This window comes from Salvelinus sp. IW2-2015, unplaced genomic scaffold (genome assembly GCF_002910315.2).
Source record: "Salvelinus sp. IW2-2015 unplaced genomic scaffold, ASM291031v2 Un_scaffold16498, whole genome shotgun sequence".
NCBI lineage: Eukaryota > Metazoa > Chordata > Actinopteri > Salmoniformes > Salmonidae > Salvelinus > Salvelinus sp. IW2-2015.
In genome coordinates, this window is record NW_019957614.1 from 12,626 (window position 1) to 19,363 (window position 6,738).

A 6,738-nucleotide genomic window follows, 5' to 3' on the forward strand; every position below is an offset into this window, starting at 1 on the left:
CTGCTGCCCCACTAATTATATTTCAATTCAATACTTTCAGACTTTTACTCAAGTAGTATTTTACTGGTTGATTTTCACTTTAGTCATTTTTTATTATGGTATCGTTAAGTATGACAATTGGGTCCACCACTGAGTATAATATAGTTCATTTTATTATCATAATTGGTTATAATTCTAATGGTACATTTTATTACACATAAACTGCATGTCTATTAAAGTATAATCCCATCATTCTGTAATTTTACCATTTACAGTCTAGCTGGAGTAGCCTTAAGGGTTCAGGTAGCCTAGTTGTTAAGAGCATTGGGCCAATAACTGAAAAGGTTGCTGGTTCGAATCCCTGAGCCCACTCCAGGGTTGCCATCAATAATGGCTGATCACCGAYGYTGTCTCGGGGAGTGGCCTAAGAGAAYGTCTGKGTCATGGTTACTGTAGAAAGGAATAAAATGAAAGAGGATCCACTACTGGAGGGTTATTACAATACTCTGGGCCGCTCAGTGGCCTCGGTAGTAACTGAATCCAATTCCAGGAAAGGAGAGCAGTCAAAATGATACTTACAYTAGARACTCATTAMCAGAAATCACTGTACACTTTGAMATCCTGTGATTYTATAAAGGGTATTGGAATGTGTACTAAGAGTTATCTGGRAAAACTGAAAGTAGCCTAGTTTAGAGAGGCGGGCCAGTAACCAGAAGGTTGCCGGTGCAAATCCCATGCCAGACGGGAGAAACTTCTCCAGGGCTWCTGTARTGCAGTGTGTACAGTGTCAAAACACTGTAGGGGCAAATTGTGTACATATGTAGTTTTGATAAAAACCCCTGACGGGAAATTGAGTAAAAAHGTGTGTTCTAATCCGAACATCTGAACCAAACATTTTCATTATATCTTGGGAAGAACCTGTTTTAATATTCTGGTTAGCAGTTGTGGTCTTAAATTACTGTGTTGACATTGATGCATGTGATGCTGTCTCACTCAACCAGAGGATGATTCCAGCTGCATCTCAACACTTACATATCTAATGTACATAAAAACAGACACAGTGAAAAGACAAAGACGATAACATTTTCTGAAACACATATTTCTTAACAATTGATGTAGTCTACAGCACAGAATATAGAAATACAAGGTATGTTACAAACACAACGGTAAAAAATCTAAAGTATGGAGAGAATTCAGTACAATCAGGTGATGCAAGGCTCTTACACAAATATAAAGCATTCKCATATGTCATCAGACAGGGCACTTTTCTGGAATTTTTACTTCAGAAATGTTGCATCACTATCCGTTCATAGAGCTGTGACAAGTCCTTATTCAAATGCAGCACAGCGACACCTAGTGGAACTGCAGTTTTATTTTCCTTTTTGTTTCTTTAAAGAAACACAGGAATTAAAATGACTGATTTAATAATGCATGTTGCTGTAAAGGTGACAGACACTCATGGCCTGGCTGTACTGTTCAGCAACACTAAAACCAGAGGGAGCCATAGTAATACTGTGGTTCCCTCTGGTACTACACACATACATGCATACCTACATACACAGTACCAGTCAAAAGTTTGGACACCCCTACTCATTTGAGGGGTTTTCTTTGTTTTTACTTTTTTCTAAGTTGTAGAATAATAGTGAAGACATCAAAGCTATGAAATAACACATGGAATCATGTAGTTACCAAAAAACTGTTAAACAAATCAAAATATACTACAGAGTTACTGCGAGTCGCAAAGAAAACAGGAGCTGCCTCCACTATTCCAGCACCGTTTCAACTTCAACATTTCAACATCTAATCACCTATACTTAGTCTAATGAAGTGATAACTAAAAGATACCCAAAACGATTTAGTCCGATCAATGTAAGCTAAATATGTGGCTGTCCATGGTACTGATTTCTGTGTGTGTGTGTGCGTGCAAGTAGAAAAAACATGTTGACTCGCCCTACTTGTAGAGAAACACCAATGCCATCCTCCTCTTTCATGTTGCCGAAACGGTCTATCACTCTGTCATACAGTACATGCTTTTAGTTTTTGTTGTCCTAGGCTACCTGGCTAAAATACTTGCTCGCTAGACTAACTTCCTTTCATGGACAACGATACACCAGGCCAGCTAGGTAACATTAGCATACTACATCTAGCTACATGTTGAACTTCCATCCTCTCAAGCCAGGAGCACAATGTACTAATTTATGGTTGGATCAGAATTGCTGTTATAATCATTGGCCAGTACAGAGAATTAAGTAAAACCAGTCCAAATCCCTATCTCCATCCATGGCTATTTTGGGAAAGGGACGATTTTTAGCTTGCTAGTTAGCCACCGGAGTACAACAACACAACAAGATGCAACAATTCAAGTTTTTTTTCTGTCAATAAAGACGTTTGGCTTGTGATGTGATTGGTCTGAAGCCAAATCCACACAGGCTTCCCTTGACACTTTTTTATTTCCTTTTATTTATTTTTTGGTGCACCAGGACCATTCACAGCTGAATGATTGACTTTTTCAGGTGGCGTTTTAATGTCTTTCACGCACATTCAGTTTCAGGACAGGTCTGATTTATAATGGGTGTCACGCCCTGACCATAGAGAGCCCTTGGTTCTCTATGGTGTTTAGGTCAGAGCGTGACTAGGGGGGTGTTCTAGTAATTTATTTTCTATGTGGCTGGTTTGTATGGTTCCCAATTAGAGGCAGCTGATAATCGTTGCCTCTAATTGGGGATCATATTTAGGTAGCCTTTTTCCCACCTGTGTTTTGTGGGATATTGTTTGTGTTAGTGTGTTTGAGCACTACGTGGTCACGGTCTTTGTAAGTTTTGTTATTTTGTCTCTAGTTTCACTTTGTAGTTAAAGATGTGGAATTCAATTCACGCTGTGCCTTGGTCCGCTCATTTCCAAGCTCGAGACAATGGGAAACGGTAATGTAGCGAAGTAGAAGTTGTCAAAAATAAAGTACAGGTACCACAAGAAACTATTTAAGTAAAAATACTTTCAAGTATTACTTAAGTACTTTACACAACAGCATTATGGTTGGTCCGACATTACACTTGACAGTCATTCCCCCCACTTATCACTCTATTTTATATATTTTAATGGGCAGACAGATGTTTTGATGGGCAGACAGATGTCTTTATTTCAGTCACTGCCAACAGGAAGGTAAACAGATTGAGTGTACTGTTTCATGGGATTTAGATTGAGCAAAAAGTAAAGTTTAAAAATTAAAGTTGATTTCTTATTGGCTAACTGCACCCCACAGCACCAGAAGCAGAAGCAGCCTGAATACAAACATACTGGCCAACTGCAGAACCAAACATGACTTACTCAATGTTGTCTGCTCAGACTGAGTACAGAACTCAACGTCTATCCAACGTTAGTTGTTCAATAGAGAAACAAAGTCAAACTTGGGTTGACTAGTTATAATGGACCTTGAGAGCTGATAGGAGGAAGTGGTTCTGTTTTCTAGCTTCTACCTGTCTTACTGTTTCACAGAAACACTTGGACCTCTGCTAGTGCATCTTGGTCTTTGCAAAGCACTACAGAGAGGCCAAATGAATAACTGCATACACCTCAACAGGTCCACTTCCTTCTTTAGAACAAAAACAATGATAGATTCTGCACCACCACAAGGCTGAAGGGTTCTTATATCTTATAAGCCTGATGTAGATAATGGTTTGTTTTCCTCTTGAGCAGGTATTCCCAAACTGGGGTACACGCAATGCTGTCGGGGGAATGAAAAATAAAAATGTGATTCACTTTTTTTTTTAAATATGTTTATTATATATATTTTATATTTATATTATATATATATTATATATATATTTTCCTTCACACTTTCAAACTGTCCATTTAGATTTTCCAACGTGGCTATACATTTGGGTGAGGTTTTTTTATCGCCTGAGTAGCCTCGTTTCACTGACAAAAATAAAATTAAACCATCTAGTGTTCAGCGAAATAACAACACAATGTCAAATACAGGTAGCCTAGTCAAATAATTAACATCCAATCACTTTAACCGTTTCTCTCTTGCGGGAATTCCACTAAGGGTCCGTATGTAGCCAAACGTAGCTACTGCTCATTCCGTTTGATCGAAAATGGTTAAAAAAAGTAAGGCCGGCGTCCATAGAGACACATACCAGCTCTATTGTTAGTACTGCTACTACCAGCAGTACTACACTTGCACCTATCGACGACACAAGTTGTTCTGCTTCCAACAGCACATCCATTGCTAGCATCAGTAATTCTACATTTGTTGTTAGCCTAGCTAGCATGGACACTGACAGTTGTGAATCTGATGCAGCCAAAGAGCTACTGCCCCCTTACCCGGGAAAGCACCGAACAACAGACAGGGACGTTGGACCATCGAAGAGGTGTAAATATGATGAGAACTACATTGATTTGGGGTTCACTTATATTGGGAGTAGTGGCTTTCCTCAGCCACAGTGTGCTATATGTGCAAAAGTACTATCTCACAACTTGATGAAACCTTGCACAGACATTTAGAATCAAAACATGCCAATTTGGAAATAAACCACGGGAGTTTTTGGAGCGAGAATTAAGATGACTTTCGAGTACTAAGACATGTATAAAAGCAACAGATACCATTAATAAGAAGTGGCTAGAAGTGTCTTATATGGTGAGCTACCGAGTGGCTAGGACAGGCAAGCCCCCTACTATTGTGAAGGACTTAATTCTTCCTGCTGCCGTGGAAACTATACAGACAATGACTTCATCAAACAACACTGTTCATGACGCATCAGTGACATGGCAGAAGATGTTTTGAAACAATTACTGCTTGGCAAACAAGCCAGTGAATTCTATGCGTTACAGCTGGATGAGTCAACAGACATGATGGGCCTGGCACAGCTCCTGGTATATGTCCGTTACATTTATGGGGGGTTGATAAGGAGACCTCCTCCTCTGCAAACCACTGGAAACCAGGACAACAGGAGAGGATATTTTGAAAGTACTGGACTGCTTTGTGATGTCAAATGGACTTTGGTTGTCAAGATGTGTTGCCATGACAGGGAGACATAGAGGAGTGGTAAAGCGCATGCAAGGAGTTGCTCCCGATGCTACTTAGGTACACTGCAGCATCCACCGAGAGGCTCTTGCTGCCAAGAGAATGTCTGACAGCTTGAAAGACGTTTTGGACACTACAGTAAAAACTTTGGTAAAGCAAGGCCCCTGAACTCTTGTGTATTTTCTGCATTATGCAATGATATGGGCAGCGACCATAAAAAGCTTTTACAACATACAGAAGTGAGCTGGTTATCAAGGGGCAAAGTATTGAAACGTTTTTTTAAATTGAGAGACAAGCTTAAAGTTTTCTTTACTGACCATAATTTCCACTTGTCTGACCGGTTCCATGATGACTAGTTTTTCACACGACTGGCCTATCTGGGTGATGTTTTTTCTCACCTGAATGATCTTAATCTACGATTACAGGTGACTCTCTGCAACTAACTAGTTGGAGCTCTTCTCTGTCTGCTTTAACAAGGACAACACACAGTTCTTTCCATCATTGTACGATTTTTTGTGTACAAGTGAACTCAAGCTTACGGACAATGTCAAATTTGATATAGCAAAGCACCTGAGTGAATTGGGTCCGCAATTACGCAGGTACTTTCCCGAAATGGATGACAAAAAACTGGATTCGTTATCCATTTCATGCCCTGCCTCCAGTCCACTTACCGATATCTGAACAAGAGAGCCTCATAAAAATTGCAACAAGCGGTTCTGTGAAAATGTAATTTAATTTAATCCGAAGCTCCTGCCAGATTTGTGGATTGAGCTGAACTCAGAGTATCCTGCCTTGGCAAATTGTGCTGTTAAGACACTGATGCCCTTTACAACCACCTACCTATGTGAGAGTGGATTCTCGGCCCTCACTAGCATGAAACCTAAATACAGGCACAGACTGTGTGGAAAATTACTGAGACTCTCTCTAATACAACTGTTACGGGATTTTTGTGTTTAATGACTAAGATATGTATACATTTGACTTAGATGTTACTGTATGAATGAAACGTATTATAATCATAATGCTGAATATAATGTGTTCCTTATTAGAAAGAATGGAGTTATCTTCAGACAGGCTGGAATGCTGTGTTCCTTACAGGACATTCTGTCTCTACCCAGGGAGGGGAGAGACCTTGGGTTGGTTGCAGATAGTTTAACAGGTGGCAGACAACGTAATGAGGCTGTGAACTGTATTGCCATTGTATTCTAGAGGAGGATGGACATTAAAACCTATGACATCATCTTTATTATATAACCTGATGTAAATTGTACTATGATTCAGTACTCTCGAGAATAAACGCTATTGATTGATTGATTTTAAGACTGGTTTTTATCCATTTTATGCTGATAAGTATCTTACAAATTATTATGTATGGGCAGAGTGTTTTAATTGAATTGGTTGATAAACATAGGAATAAAATTCCTTTATCAACAACCCAACATTGCGGAGTTATGTGAATCCTTTCAAGCATACCCGTCTCACTATCCTGTGGTGAGTTATTCACAATTTTCGATTAACAAATAAGATTTTATATGTAAGATGGCTAAATAAAGAGCAAAATTATTGATTAATATTATATTATTATTTGTGACCTGTTCCTATAAGAACTCTTTGTCACTTCCCACAATCCGGGTTGTGACAAACTCACACTCATTCTTATGTTTAATAAATGTATAGTATAGTCTGTGTGTGGCAGGCTTACAATGATGGCAAAAAACAACATTTGAGAGTGCGCT